Here is a 16,550-nt window from a genome sequence, read left to right as displayed (position 1 = left end):
TACTTTGTTCTTAGATAAGTATGTTCCTTGTGCTCTCCAGGATCATAAGAAGGATGATTTTTTGGCATGGGGCAGGGTGACATATCACTTGCAGCCTATGACGGTAAGTCCTATGCTTTGTCTTGCTATGCTACTCAATTATTGACTACTGAGAAGGAGAAGATTTGTCTCTATATTACGAGTTTGAACTATGATCTTCAGGTTTTGTCTGTGCATATGACTTTTGTAGGAAAGGGGTTCAATAAAGTTTCTGACTATGTAAAGAAGTTGGAGGAGCTAACGCAAGTGGGTCAGGCTATGATATTTGCTAAGAAGTACCACAATGTTGGGAACTTTAGTGGGTATTATTCTAAGGTCCATGGTCAGCACGCCTAATCAGCTCGTCCTATTCAGGAGCCCTTGCCAGCTTCTACTGTGGCTCCAGCTAAGGCTTTTTCTCAATAAAAGGCAGTTAGGGGCCAAGGGGATTCTTCATATTCTACCAATCGTCCTTCTCTCGAGCTAGGATGTTATTATTATGGTATTGTTGGTCACTTTAAGAAGGAGTGTACAATGATACTGAAAAATGCCCAGATGATGCATCAGACTCAGGCTATAGTTTCAGTAGGTAAAGGGGGAAGAGGAAATGGTAGAGGTCGTCCATAAGGTTGACGGGGAAATTAGAAAGGTGATTACGGTGGTTGAGGAAATAGTGGCACAGGGGAAGGAGCACAACCAAAAAAATGAGTTAGTTCAAACTGATGACCGAGCTCACTATTATGTATTTCTGAGAAAGACTGACTCCAAGTCTTCTAATGTGGTAATCATAGGTACTGTTTCTATTTGTGACTGGATGACTTCTATTTTATTTTATCTGGGATCTACTTATTCTTATGTATCAGTTTACGGTGGTTTGAATTGGGTTTTTGATGTACTTGATTTCTCTATTAATATGTCTACTGTAGTTGATGAGTCTATGGTAGTAAATCATATTTACCATTCTTACCATGTATTATTTATGGATTTTCAGACTTGGGTAGACTTGATTATACTGGATATGTTGGACTTTGAGGTAATTTTAGGCATGACCTGATTATCTCCATTTTATGTTATTTAAACTGTAATGCTAAGATAGTAACTCTAGCTATGTCGAAAATGGGAAAACTGCAGTAAGAGGGAGTGTATAAGGCCAAACCAATAAAAATTCTATCATTTTTCTGAGCCAAAAATTTAGTGGGAAGAGGCGTTCACCACTAGCTCATCTACGGTATGTGAATATGAGGTCCTCTTTTATAGAGTTAGTTATGATAGTTTTTTAGTTCCAAGATTTTTTCTCTTTAGACCTACCGAGTATGCCTCTAAATAAAGATATTGATTTCTGTATTTAGGTAGAGCCAAGCACTTTCCCTATATCAATCCCTCCTTATTGAATGGGTCTAGTAGAGTTGAGGAAGCTCAAAACTCAATTTTAAGAACTACTTAACGAGGGTCTTATTCATCTAAGTGCTTTACCTTGGGGTGCTTCTGTCATTTATGTTAAGAAGAATGGTGGTAGTTTGAGAATGTGCATTAACTAAAGATAGCTAAATATAGTTATTATAAAAAATAAATATCCCTTACCTCATATATATAATTTGTTTAACCAGTTATAGGGTGCATCAATGTTCTCAAAGATTGATTTATGGTTGGTTTATCATGGATTGAATAGAAATGAAGATATACCAAAGACGACTTTTAGAACTCTATATGGTCATTATGATTTCTTGGTAATGTCTTTTGGGCTAACTAATGCACCTGCAGCCTTAATAAGCTTCATGGATGATTTCTTTAAATCATTCCTGGATTTTTTTGTTATCATGTTTCTATGATATACTAGTTTATTCAAAGAGTAAATAGGAGCATGCAATTCACCTTTGCATAGTTTTGGGTTTCTAAGGGAGAAATGACTATTCGCTAAGTTTTCAAAGTATGAATTCTGGTTGTTTTCAGTGGCCTTCTTGGGGCATGTGGTTTCTAAAAAGAGGTGATGATGGATCCCTAAAAGATTGAGGCAGTTAAGAATTTTATTCAACCTCATTCAGTGACTGAGGTAAGGAGCCTTATAGATCTTGCTGGTTATTACCATAGGTTTGTTAAGAACTTTGCAACCTTTGAAACGCACTTGACAAGGTAGACTCAGAAAGTAGTGCCATTTTTTGGTCATATCAATATGAGGAGAGCTTCCAAAAGCTCAAGACACTCTTGACCATTGAGACTATCCTTTCATAACCGGTGGAAGGTAAGGACTTTATATATTTTCTAATGCTTCACTATTTAGTTTGGGTGCTATGTTGTTGCAGGAGAGAAATGTCATTCCTTATGCTTTGAGGCAGTTGAAGCCTCAGGAGAGGAACTACCCCATAAATGAGTTAGAGTTGGAAGCAGTGGTGTTTGCATTAAAGATTTGGAGACACTATTTTTATGGTGTCAAATATGAGTTCTTCACAGCCCACTATAGCCTGCAACTTATGTTTACTTAAAGGGATTTAAATCAAAGGCAGTGGATATGGATTGAATTATTGAAAAATTATGATATAAATATTCAGTATATTCCGGGTAAGGCCAATGTGGTAGGCGCATTGAGATAAAAAGTTGTAAGTATATGTAGTTAGTCATTCTTGAGGGTGTCCAAGCGACCTTTAGCTAGCTAGAGAGTGTCAAACTCTAGTATCTCTAACAGGGATGGTGAGTTTGATAGTGCGGATGTAAAATTTAAAATTTGTAGAGAAGATTAAGGCCAAACAATTCAAGGATAAGGAACTAAATGCAATCCAGAATAAAGTAGTACACAGAAAGATGGCGGACGACACACTTGATGCGGGTGGGGTGTTATGGTTTAAGGAAAGATTATGTATTCGTCAAATTAGTGATTTGATTTGCGATGTACTTGGTTTGGATTATTATGTTCATTTGGGTACGATCAAAATGTACCGTGATTTAAGGCAGCTTTATTGGTGGCCTAAAATGAAGAGAAACATAATAGATTATGTGTCCAAGTGTCAAAATTTTCAGCAGGTGAAGTATGAACACAAAGTCCTACAGGTTTGCTTCAGAAAATGCCTATAACTATGTATAAATGGGAGAATATTGTTATGAATTTTGTAGTGGGTATTCCTAATACTTTAGAAAAAATTTGAATTTATTTGGGTGATAGTGGACGAGTTGATGAAATTAGCTCACTTTTTGCTAGTTTGGGTAGACTACAAACCTCAGGAGTTAGCTAAATTCTATGTCAAAAAGACTGTTAAGCTTCATGGGATGCTACTTACCATTATTTATGATAGAGATGCAAAATACACTTCCAAAATTTGAGACAGGTTACATGAGGAGTTGAGCACCAAGCTTACATTTAGCACAAATTTTCATCCTCAAACTGATGGACACTAGAAGAGGACGATTCGGATTCTAAAGAATATGTTAAGGGCTTACGTGGTTGAATTTTGTCGTCATAGTGTAAGTTTTCATATAATAATAACTATTACTCCAGCATTGATATGGCACCATTCGAGGAACTCTATGGAAGAAAGTGTAGGTCACCTACTCGATGGTATGAGGTTGGCGATGTCAAACCCTTGTGCACTAACTTGGTTAAAGAGGCTCAGAAGAAAGTAAGGTTTATCCAAATCAAGTTGTTAGCTGCTTAAAGTAGGCAGAAATAATATGCGGACCATAAGGTAAGAGACATGTACTTCAAGGTTAGGGAACAAGCTTTGTTTAAGGTGTCTCCGTGAAGGGATTCATGAGGTTCGGCAAGAGGGACAAGCTTAGCCCTTGATATATTAGTCCTTTCGAGGTTCTTGAAAAGGTGGGTCCAGTTGTAGGTTAGCTCTATTTCTAGATTGTTTGGAGTCTATCTGGTATTTCATGTATTTATGCTCATTAGGTAACACAGAGATAGGGACTACAACATTAAGTGAGACTCAGTTCTTCTAGATAAGGACTTGGCTTACGAAGAGGAAGTAGTAGTAGTTCTAGATCGAGATGTTCAAAAATTAAGGACGAAGGAAATTTATACAGTTAAGATTCAACGAAAGCATCATACGGTTGAGGAATCCAATTAGAAAATTAAGAAGGATATGCAGGAAAAGTACCCTCAATTGTTTGAGGATACACGTACTCTCTTCTCTTCCCTTTTTAGCCTATTTTCGTGTTTGATCTTCAGTGACGAATGATGGGTAAATTGGTATTTGCTGTAATGATCATTTCTGCCGTTATGTATAAACCTTTCATTGAATATCTCATGTTAAATTTTACCAAAATTTGAAGTTATAAATTTTAGTCTAGGCTAGTTTTGAGCAAAATCACAGTGAAGTGTGGTATAGAAAAAATTGAGAATGATTTGGGTAAGTTTGGTGGTGTTTGATTTTATTTCTAGTTAGCTAAGATGAAAAGCAACCAATAGAAATTTATAAATCAAATTTGAGTATGCAGAACTCTCATAATTGATCTTAGCGTAAAGGATATTATTTGGAATGTCTTGAATTTAAGGTATGTTGCTAAAATTGAGATTTTTAAGAGAAACTAAACACTTCATCCGTCAGAGCTGCTATAGAGGCATGCACAGCGCTACCAGGGAATGTCGCTATAGCGGAGAAATTTTCACTATAGCGATGGCTAAACTTGGTCAACTACCGTTATAACGGCAAAAGTCGCATATTAATATATTTTTTCTCTCAAAATAGTTTATTTTTCTAAAATTCATTTTGGGGCAAAGAAAAGGCGATTTTGGGTCACTCTCACCAGATTTTCATTATTTGGTTTCATTAAGGTAAGAAATTCATCCCTATTAACTTATAATTGATTATTAAGTTTTAGAATTGCTAATTTACGGAATTCGTAGAGGATTTTAGGGTTGATTTTTCTTATTTTCTGGTGAAAGGGAGAGAATTAGGCGATAAATTAATGTTTTTTTATTATTAACAACTAAATTACCCCTGCATTTCATTAATTCACTAAATTAATCCAAGAAATTGATAGTTTTAAGTAAATTATGGTAGAACAACCCTAGAATAGGAAGAGAATGATCATGAATTTGACCTTAGATGTTGGGTATGAGTTAAAATTTTCAACATGGTAGGTTATTTCATTAATTATGTGTTTATATGCAGTTCTAGACCAAGAGCAAGTGAAAATTGCACAAAAGGAAAAAGCCCTGGCTTAGAGGAGTTGTGCAAGGTTGGTACAAGGTAGGTGATAGTATTGTAGTTTAAATTCAATTTGTGCTATATGTGGATGTTAACTGCTTTGTAGCGTGACTTGTTAGTGCATGTTGTTTGGTGTGGTCAAGTCAAATAATTTTACGTTGACATATGATTTTGACCTACCTTATTACAAAGTATGCAATGTTTCGATATTTGAAATGTTCTAACTAGTATTGGTGAAATAAGGTTGGAAAATATTTATGTTCGGGGATTAGTACATGTACAGAAATTGTCACCTACAGGTCATGACTAGAGGGTGGATGTATTACTCGCAGCATATATGTACGAGGATCAAGTGAGTTTGATGGTTCTGTAAGTGAACTAGAGAATATATTTTTACTATTAATAATTATTTAACCTCTTGACATGGCTTGACTGAACTTGACTTGGTGATAAAATTTTGACTTGTTGATTGAAATCCTAAGTTGCTTAGTTGATACTTGTTGTGCTAAGTGTATGTTAGTTGAGCATGGATTAAATTGTTGTAATATATTTTAGTTATGTGTCATATTTTTATTTTGGGCTGGTCAAATAACCCTATCAGTACACTGTTGTTTTATTGAGTGTTGATACTATATCTGCTTTTACTTTTGTGAGTGCAACATATATTGCAGCAACTCCCAAGAGACCCCACTTGTGATTTCAGCGGTTGATTTCGGATTCAAGGGTGAGTAGCATGTTTCAGGCTACCATGAATCCTTCTTGAATGACATAGTCTTCATTTCTGGACTTATACTTTTTATTTTAGTTTTGGGTTGCATCCCATTCTTGACAATCTTAGATGTTTTGGTAGGGATGACTTTTGATTTTGAGGGATGACTTTTGTTTAAGTACAATGTTCCACTTTTAGTTGTACTTATATTTTTCATTTTAGACTTGAACATCTTTATTGATGGATTAGTTCTCTGACTCTTTAAAGTATTGATTATTAATTGACATTTTGGGTAGATGGTTTTCCCATCGAGTGAGTAATGTGAGTATCACTCATGACGGATTTAAATCGTGACACTAATAAGGCGAACATAATTTTAAATCGACCAAAATATCCTCAAAATATTGATCCGCTTTTATACTTTTAAGTTGAAATTCTCTAAAAACTTAATTCCATATTGGATAAAATTATAATTATATCTTTTTCCTAACATCTAGGACTTCAAAGTCAACTAAAGAATCAAATCTTAAAAGCATAACCATAGTACTCCCTTATTTTCCTTTTTTAAAAAAAAAAATAACTTTGAGTTTGTTTAAGAGAAGTATCCTACTTATTACATGATTTTACCAAAAAAATGCAATTATTTACCTCGTTAGGTTATTGTTCGTTCCGAAAGATTATAAAATATTCTTTCCATTTTTTTTTTTTAAAATGACATACTTTTCTTTTTAGTTTGTCTAAAAAAGAATAACTCATTTTCTTTTTTTGTCAACATTTTTTTAATATCACAAGATTAAATCATATTTTGGTACATTTGATATAATTTTAATTTAACACCACAAGATTCAAATATCTTCTTTATTTTCTTAAACTCCGTATTAAATCAAAATTGACCATTCTTTTTGGAACGAAGGGAACAAATGGAGTAGTTTAGTTTTTATTTTTTCTTCTAAAAATTAATCGAATTAATTATCACTTTTTTACCAAGTTGTTTATTAGTAAAGAAAAATAAAAGAATGATTTGTTGTGTAAGATTCCATAATTAGAAAACCATATAGATGTCGAGAGAAACTCAATTTGTAAGGTTTTAACAATCTATAATTGTGTCAAATTTACATTTCACGTGATCATATGCAAGTACAATATTTTTATTAATTCATCCTAACTATTATAATAATTGATAAAGGATATTCGTCCAGCGCACATACATAAAAACTATCAGTATCAATATTTATATGTATCTATCGGTACACATTTATCTATATCTATAATTTATAATCTATAATTTATATCTATCTATAATAATATATTAAAAGTGAAGGGCACTAGAAATGTCGTTTGAACTTTTTACCCTTTATTAAAAGTCTTTACTTTAAATAAAATCGTCTTTTTACTATTTTTTGATAATATTTAAGAGTTAAAATTTAATTAAATATATTTGTGATAAAAATTTTGCTTTTTAAAAGTCATAATTAATGACAACTAATATTTTTTTCATAAGTTTAAGAATTTTAAATCAACTAAATTTTATTTTAAAAAGATTTAAAAAATCTATAAATCTACATCTACAAGGACTCCTAATATATGAAAGGCAGAATTAGAAAAAAAAAATGCATATAATTTAGTTTAATATTTTCTTACAATAAGGACAGTACTTAAGTTTGGATCCCAACGTGCATTAGTAGAGGAAAAAAATACTATCTTATAAGTCAATTATACATTACTTAGATTTTTAAAATTAATTAAAGTCCATATTTTCATCTAGATAAGAAATCATAATATTTAATACTTCTAAATCAATTAAAATTTTACCTTATATAAAAACGAACTTATACAACTCTATTTAAGTAATATTTTCAATCAAATTTTACAAGAAATATAAACATTGGCTTATTTTATTTTTAGTTTTCTTCTTATTTTGATTTTGATTTGAGTCATATTATTGCGTTTATTGTCATGATCCTCTTTGTTTTTCTTTATTTGATTTTCAGTTTACTTACTTTTTTCAACCGTTAACTGAAAAAAATAATTAATCATGTATTCTTGATAGATAAATATTAATTAATAAATATTTGTGATTTTTGTTTTTAATGACTCATATGCATGTAATAATTTAAAATTAACTTAATTAGTTGCAATTTTAAAGTCCTAATATATATATAATAAGAAAGAAAATATTATCAATAGTGTATGTACGTAGATTTTATGTGGAAAATAGGACTCCTAATTTTATTGTGTCACACACTCTATGTGTATGTTGCATGTGTGTGCATTTTTTAAATTTATATTTATATTTATTTATATCTATAATCTATAATATATTAAAAATGTGAAGGGTACTAGAAATATTATTTGGATTTTTTGTTCTTCACTAAAAGTTTTTGCTTCAGACAAAATTATATTTTCACTATTTTACTAATTTAAGAGTTTGAAAATTAATTAAATAATTATAGTAAACTTTTCTTTATTAGAAATCATCAGAATTAGTGACAATTAATACCTTTTTCATTAGTTTAAGAATTCTAAGAATATTTGAAAATCTAGAAATAAATTTGAAAGCATTTGAATGAGAAAAATATAAGAAATACCAAATTTGTAAAAGTTTTAATTAAGTAATTAAAGATTTTCTAAAAATTTAACTTTTAAAATAAGGAAAGATTTTAAATATAAAAAAATAGTCGTACTACAAATATAGTTCAAATCTATGCGTCTCTCTTAGCCTCCAGCACCATGATACACGCACACGCAAAAGTGACAATCTATTAACCACTTGAAACTTCTAATGATAAAATATATATGTGCTTACAATAAAATATAACTTCTTATGATAAATATATGTGCTTATAATAAAATATATGTTATGTTTATATTAGTATATTAAAATGTGAAGGATTTTTGAGAAGTAATTTGAACTTTTTGCACTTTATTAAAAACCTTTATAATAGAAAAAATTGTCTAATTTTAAATAATTAAAAGTTACACGTGCGGCTTAACTACTATATTATAAAAGCACAAATTTTGTTGAACGTTGATCGACCAAAATATTCCTCAAATATTAATGGACTTTAATGTCCTTACATTTCTAAATTAAGTCACGATAAAACTGTGATTAGTGATTACCTTTGATGTCAAATTTTTACTTTACTTATATTTAGTATTAGTCAATTCTATTCAAATTCTACTAGCTAGGAACTAAAAGGCACGTTCTTTTTAGGGATAATTACAGGAAATATCTACTCGAACATTTAATTTACTGAAAAATGGCCACTCTTCTCCTCCTCTTCCTCCTCCTTTCTTTTTCGTTGATTTTCCTTTTGGTAAAAAAAAAATAAAAATTAACATGCTGTGTAAACCGTTTCATGCAAATTATATACCAAAAGAGTCGACACATCGAAATGAGCTCATATCTAAAATTTGAGACTGTGTAGAGGAGATTTTTAAGTTGATCGGAATTGAAAGAACTTGCAAACCAGATTCTTTTAATAACTGTTGCACTTGAATTTAAACCTGACATAATTTTTGTTTGGACATTATAGCTTAGATATGGTTGAAATCCTTTGGGTTTTGTTTTGCGTAGAAAAATTGATCGTAATACCATCAATTAACTTCTTCTCAAGCAGCTATGGTCTCTCTATATTTTTTACAAAGATGACCGTAGGGTTTGAATAGAGAAAGGGTTGTTGACAGACACCATTTTGCCTTTGCTCACTGATGTTGCTCTTAGAGATGTGAGGATCGCTCCTGGGCCAAGGCTTTTCACTCTTGATCGTATACAGAGGGATCCGGAACTCAGAAAAAGGTGCGGTTGAACTCACTCACAGTTACAATATAATTGCAAGTTAGCAAAAGATGAACTTTTTCTTTGTGGGTAAGACCGTATTCTATAATTTGAGAAATAGTGACAGTTTTATGTTTTGCTTAATAATGTTCTAGCGAACTAAGCTATTATGGAACTTCTTTCAGTGTAACTTCTTGCCATCAGATGGAAGGCAGAAATGCTATTTATCGAGTTTGAGTTTGAGCTAGAAAAAAAGAGTTTGAACAGAAAATTATATTTTTTTAATTTTTTTTTTTTTAAAATATTGGGTTGACATGATTCAAGCTATTAGTCGTTTTCAATTGAAAGGTGGCAGCAGACTGCTGTGGCACTTCATTATGGGGTGATATATAGCTCGTTGAAGAAGATGAACTTTTTGTATAAACATTATATATATGTGTGTGTTTATACATCATTTAGACAATACAGATACATGTTTATACATCATTTATATAATATTAATACAACTCGTTATACAATATCATACATTACATACACATTAAGCATACAATACATAACTATTTATACAATATGAATACATTACATATACATTGCATATACAACGTTTGTAAGTTATATATGCGTTTTCCTTGATAATTAATAGAAAATTAGGAAAAATAACATGAATATATACCTTAGCTTATTATATTTACACAAATTTCCACTCTTACAAAGTAATTACAAAAATTTTAACTAAGTATATATCTTCATTGGATGTATCGGGAGCTAATTATGTATCTCGACAGACCTAAAATCGAAAAAAATGTAGCGGGAGCTAATTATGTATCCTTACAACCGAAAAAAATGTATCTTCTTTGGGCGTATTATGTATCTCGATAGACCCAAAATATGAAAAAAAAAATGTATCTGGAGCTAATTATGTATCTTTACAAAAAAAAAAATTCTTTATTGGATGTATCAGGAGTTAATTATGTATCTCGAGCGATCCAAAATTGAGATTTTCGGTAATTATGAAAAATGGTAATTATGAAAAATGTCAGAATTTTTGGTATTTAAACTCCAAACTGTCAAAATTTATGTTGTTTGCCAATAAAATTATTAATTACCAAAATGAAAAGAAAATCGGTCATAGTCATGATTTTTATACCATTTAGCAACGGTTAAACCATGGTTAATATGCGAGTTGTTTTGCATGCCTTTTAGCTTTTTTTTTTTAAATTAAGAATATGGTTATATTCATTGTAAATTTATTATTTTGTTGTATATATGTGAAATTATTCCTTCTTTTTTTTTTTTCTTGAAAAACTTATGAATGAAATTCTTATCACATAAAGTTAGGATTAATTATCATGTTCTCTTTCGTTCTCTTTCTCTCTTGTATGGAAAGATTATCATTTTAGTCCCTTTTTAAAAATAATAGTGGTGTTGGGCCAGCTTCAAGAAACAATCTCTTTACCTCCACGAGGTAGGGGTGAGATTTGTATACACTTTACCCTCTGCAAATTCAAGTTGTGAGAGTTCACTCGATATATATTGTTGTTGATGTGTTGTGTTAGGTCAACCTATGGGCGTCTCGACTGTTTCACCATGCCTTATTAGACAGTTATAAACCAAGAACATCATAAAAGAGAAATAAGACGCATATATACCTCTAAAGCCATCCTCATTATCAAAGTGGAAGTGTTCCAAAAGTTTGGAAGGCTTGGTTATGTCTTCCTCTCATTGCTCTTCATATAGTTGGTAGTCGAATGACGCTCTTGCCTAGGGTTGAGGAGAGATGAGAGAACCTACCCATATGTTTATAGGCATCAAGTTTTGACATAATGTGCCTCCCCATTATTTGTTTTATTAGATCTTCAAAAGGGCCTATGCTAATATCAACCAATACATAAAGTGATTCAAACCGAACAAGAAATTCAACATATAATCGGCATAATTCAGTTCACCAATTTTATTTATTTAGCCCATTTTTATCACAGTAATCAAGTTAATGGTTGTCCACTTTTAGAAAAAATTCCAACATATATTAGTACAACTTAAGCCAGGACACGGTTGATAAAAGAATGGCATTTTATACAAAGTGGTGTTGTTATACATTTGATCTTATATCTGACTTTCTTTATGCATTGTGCAAGATGCTTACGTGAAATCTTTTATTGGGTTATTGAATTCAACAAAAATGTTGGCTTCAAGAATGAACCCAGTTATCCAGCATTGGTAAGAGCAATTTTGTCTCCGGTCTTGGTTCATACATATAATGGACTTATTTTCTTTACGTATATATATGTTGATTTCTCAAATTATAATTTGTAGTGTTTCTTCCAACAAACATATCAAGACACCACTTTTCATACTCAATTATTTCTACTTAATTAAAAGTGTGGGAGTGGATCGACATCTCTGCTTGATTTTTGAATTTATTGAGGGCATATTTTTCATTTCAGTTGATTTGCCTTTCCACGTGGAGATACAGCTATATGGGTATGACTTTTATACCTTAGCTTTTCATTGCTACATCAACTATACGTGACTTCTATCTCCTCCCTTTTTATTCCTCTCATTAGATCTTTCTACATATTCTTCATCCTAAATTGTTGTTCTTCTCCATTCAAAATTCTTCGCAGCTGCTACTCTAATTGCAAGGTATTTGGCCCCCCTCACCCTCCCCTCTCTTTTCTTTCTTCTGTCTGTTGTTGCATATTGAAGGTAAACTCTTCATTTTTTTCCTTCTTTTCTTTGCTTTTATTCTTTTAATTTTAAGATTTGATTTTGGTTTTTGCTTTTTCTTCTTTCTCTTTCGAATTTGTGTGGATGGTTATTCTAGGTAGTTATAGATTTTCTTGGGTTTTAGTTTAATCTGTTATTAAATTTCTGACTTTTTATTTTATAATTTTAATATTTGATTTATGTGTCTATTGTAGATCTTAACAATCCTAGATCATAAGTTTTTTCTTAAAAAAGTAAAGTATTCTTTGTGAATTGTTCAGGATAATTATAGCTTTCTTGATTTTTTATCTAATTTACTTTTGGTTTGTGATTTAGCAGTTGATTGAAAAAGTTAAGCTGTAATTCTTGATTTCTGATATGAATTTTTCACATTGCTTTATCCGAATGTTAAAGGAACAAGATGTGCAGAGAGTATTGGTACAGGAACCCAAATAATTTGAAATTAAAAAGCAACTATTTAATCGATTAAGAGCAAACAAAGGAGGATAATTAATTTTGATAGGGTCAGTCCCACGTTTTCCTCTCTTTCTTACGTTTTTTTTCCAATTCCACTATCCGATATTTATATTAGAGCTCGATTAAATTTGGAGAAAAGGTTGCTTCTTCTGGATAGCTAGTATATGAGAAGCAGAGGTTTAGTTTCCTGCCATAACAGAGTCGACATGTAATTCTAGGACCTTTCTAATTCACAGATATCACAATAACTTTAGCGTAACTTATGGGGAGCCTGCAGCAATGGAAGCACTTGTACTGCATTTTGAACCCTGTTTACAAATTTGTCGTGAATTTGATAAGCTGCAAAAACTTTACGAAGACAATATGAAAGATGTAACAACTGTGCAACAAGCCGCAAAGCAAAAATGTACCCTAGAGAATTTTGTTAGGGAGTCAGAAATCCCTCAGGACAAGTTCCTGTGGAGAGAGGTTGAAAGATGCTATACTGGAAAGTGGAATTATTGGTGTTGCAGTCAGCCCTCTAAAAAGGAGCTTTGCTTTCACTAGACAGGTTGGTTTCAAATCGACTGTGGAGTGGACCTCGGGTTTAAAGCCTTTATCTATGCTGCGGAGTTTGTTAATGGGCCATTTGGCGACTCAAAAGTGCATTGATGAAGGAATAATTTTGCCATTGCTTCATGCTTTAGAGGGTGTCTTATGTGAAAATGAGGTTGGAGCTGAAAACTTGTAGATACATTGTCTGATAAGGAGGGACAATGTGATAGGTTCTTAGGTCAGAACCCGGAAAACTTTTATGGTGAGCAGGAGTTCAGAAATAAGATTCAGGTGTTTGGTTCCTGCCATATGTAAAAAGCAGGTCTACCATTTTTCTTTAATACTAAATGTTAATTATGTACTATAGTAATAGCCATTATTTTCTATATACTCAGTTACCCATGAGTTAGCTTTTATTAAAAAAGCTTATATATCATATAATCACCTTGATTTTGTATCTATTATGTCTAACAAAATGAATAAGATAAAACAGAAGGTAAAAATTACAAAGATAAATAGAAAGTAAGTAAAAAAGAAGACAGTAAAACAAAATGAAGTGAGGTTTATTGGAAAATGACACACAGAGCATAAGGAAAAAGTAGCAGCCAAACAATATTGTAGGTGTTTGTGTAACTGTATTTTGGACTAAAGAGAGGGGTTCTAGAGATGAAGAAATGGCAGCTGGAGGAACACCAAGGAAACTAAGTACGCCCGCTCGGAGTTTTTTTCCAGTACCTCTTGCTTTCCAAAAAAGAAATCTATAAAGTCTTCGATAGGATTGGCTGCATCTTCCCTCAAGTCATGATTTCATGGTGGAATCTCTTGAAAGAGAAAAACATGAATGTCTTCTCTCCCTGATTTGTAGTTCTCAGTGGGAAGCCTAGAGGGACAGGTGGGAAGAGAGAAGGGGGGATATGGAGTTAAACCAGGTATAAGTGGAGGATAAGCGATAAGGGGAGTCATCCTATTGGATTGAAAATCTTGATTGAGCTGCAGCTTCTGATTGAGGGTAGTGTTGAGGCACTTATACAAGAAATTAATTTAGGAGCTGAGCTTAAAGAGCTGAAATGGCTACTCAAGGATCTTAAATCTGAGAATTTAGCTAGAGAAGAAGAGAGTCAAGAAAGAAGTATTATTCATGAATGATAATGTATACGAGTGTAACATGAATTAATATTGAACTTATGGTAAAAGTGAAATCCAAATCTAAGAATATGTATTATACAATTTGAAGATTATACAAAATGGAGGGTGCACTTGTTCAATTGAATCACTTAAGATCTTAATGAAAAAAAGTAAAATAACTTCTTATAGACTTAGAAAATACAAATACAAAAGTAGAAACAATAATTGGACTACAGAATGTGACTGTACTATAAGGTCTTAATTGAATTGACCAAGCAAACTCGAATTGATGTAACATAAAAATGGGTCATTCTTTTTTGTATAATTATTTAGCAAATAATTATATCTTTATTTCTCTTGCAACTTATTAATTTATAATTTAGATCAAGGTCTAAAGTTTTATTTTTGAACAAACTGGAAATTTTAGGATAGAATATTAGTAGAGAGAAATGAGTAAAATTGGATAACTGTCACTACAGTGCTAACTAACTAACTCTGGGATTGTTCTAACTAACTTTGGGACACATGAACAGTGCTAACTATAATTATTTTTTGAAATTAACTTGCAATCCATGCCGCTAATTCGATTATGTCATAAATTCTTTCCTTGACCTTCTAATCTCTTCTCAATTGCATAAACTTCCATCAAAGTGTTTGCTTGTGTCTTTAGGAACAGGTGATACTAGAAGTCCTGGAAGTTCTGGCAAAGGAGGTAGCCTTGGGAGAGGTGGAATCAAAACACCTAGTGGATCTTGAATTGGTGGGTAAAATGTAGGTTGGGATTTGAAATTGCAGACTTTTGAAGATATGTTGATTTCTTTTTAGTACTTTGGATGCTTGGCTTTTGGCTGCAAAGATTTTGCTAATTGAGAGGTTTGAAAGTAAAGATACCAGCAGAGAATATGTGTCCTTTTTTCTCTTGACTTGAGATGAAGAGAAGGTTAAGTTGATGTCGACGCAATAGCACAACACGGCTCGCTGCTCTTAATCAGTTTCACAAAACATGCCTTGATTTTCTTGACATGTTTTGCTTATATATATGTATGAGAATATTAATATTTATTGTCATATCATATTTATTGGGCCCGTGAACGCACGGACATCCATCGTCTAGTATGCTAATGTTTATTAGTCACCAAGAGTGTGAATAAAAGATGTTACCATTAAAAATATTTTTCTGAAAAATAAATGAATGCTTACTTATTTTCTTATGTTTGCTTGGTGAATAAAAGATATTTTTTAAAAATATGTTCTAATATTTGATTGGTGAATGAAAAATATTTTTTAGAAATAATTGTGATTATAGAGAAAGAGACATGGATTTAGTTACCTTAAATACAAGGACGCGTTCTTTATAATTGCTAGGCATAAAAAAACCACTGTTTTTCAGTCAAATAAAATTTTAGTATTTTCCCCCTAAAATGTTATACTAGTCAATTAAGTGGATATATAGTATTGTGGTAATGACTGTTCCACTTCTTACTTTTATTTTAATTTAATTAGAAAATCAAATTTTGTAACGTCTACATCAAAAATAATGAAATTACCTTAAGTACAAGTGTCTTTGCCATAACAAGATTACTTCTGAAATGATGCAATCAAGAAATTAAGTGAGCGTTTGATCATGAAAATAAAAAAACACTTCACTTTATTTGAAATTTTTAATTTGAAGTTGAAGTTATGATTGATCATATTTTTTACATTAAATATTTAAAATTTAAATATATTTTTAAAACAAATATAAAATATCATTTAAATAAAATAATTATATGAAAATAAAAAAAAAATTAGACTAGTTGAAATGGTCAAACAAAGATTAAACAAAACTAAAGAAGAAATTAAGTTAAAACTAACTATGTGCATGCCCAGGGGATTGGGGATATAATCGCAGTTTTGTTGGGCGCGGGGTGGGTGCAGTAATGAATCTCAGGCCTCTAGCACCCAGATGTTTTTATTGAGAGTTGTTTGTAGACTCTTTTTTGTCTGGAAAATGACTTATTTGGGTTATTGGTTAAGTCATTTTTCACAAATTATATTTTAGAAATATAAGTTGTCCATG

General features: G+C 31.6%; 1 long non-coding RNA gene across 1 annotated transcript; it reads left to right on the top strand.

Annotated features, from left to right (window-relative positions):
- Positions 1–11,986: 11,986 nt before the first annotated feature.
- On the top strand, positions 11,987–15,702 carry LOC107873197. Its single transcript, XR_001675168.2, has 2 exons — positions 11,987–12,292; positions 15,162–15,702. It is a non-coding gene; the product is annotated as an uncharacterized LOC107873197 (long non-coding RNA).
- Positions 15,703–16,550: the final 848 nt, after the last annotated feature.

This window comes from Capsicum annuum, chromosome 6 (genome assembly GCF_002878395.1).
Source record: "Capsicum annuum cultivar UCD-10X-F1 chromosome 6, UCD10Xv1.1, whole genome shotgun sequence".
Taxonomy (NCBI): domain Eukaryota; kingdom Viridiplantae; phylum Streptophyta; class Magnoliopsida; order Solanales; family Solanaceae; genus Capsicum; species Capsicum annuum.
The sequence above is the reverse complement of the archived record's forward strand: the minus strand, read 5'-3'. Positions and strand labels throughout refer to the sequence as shown.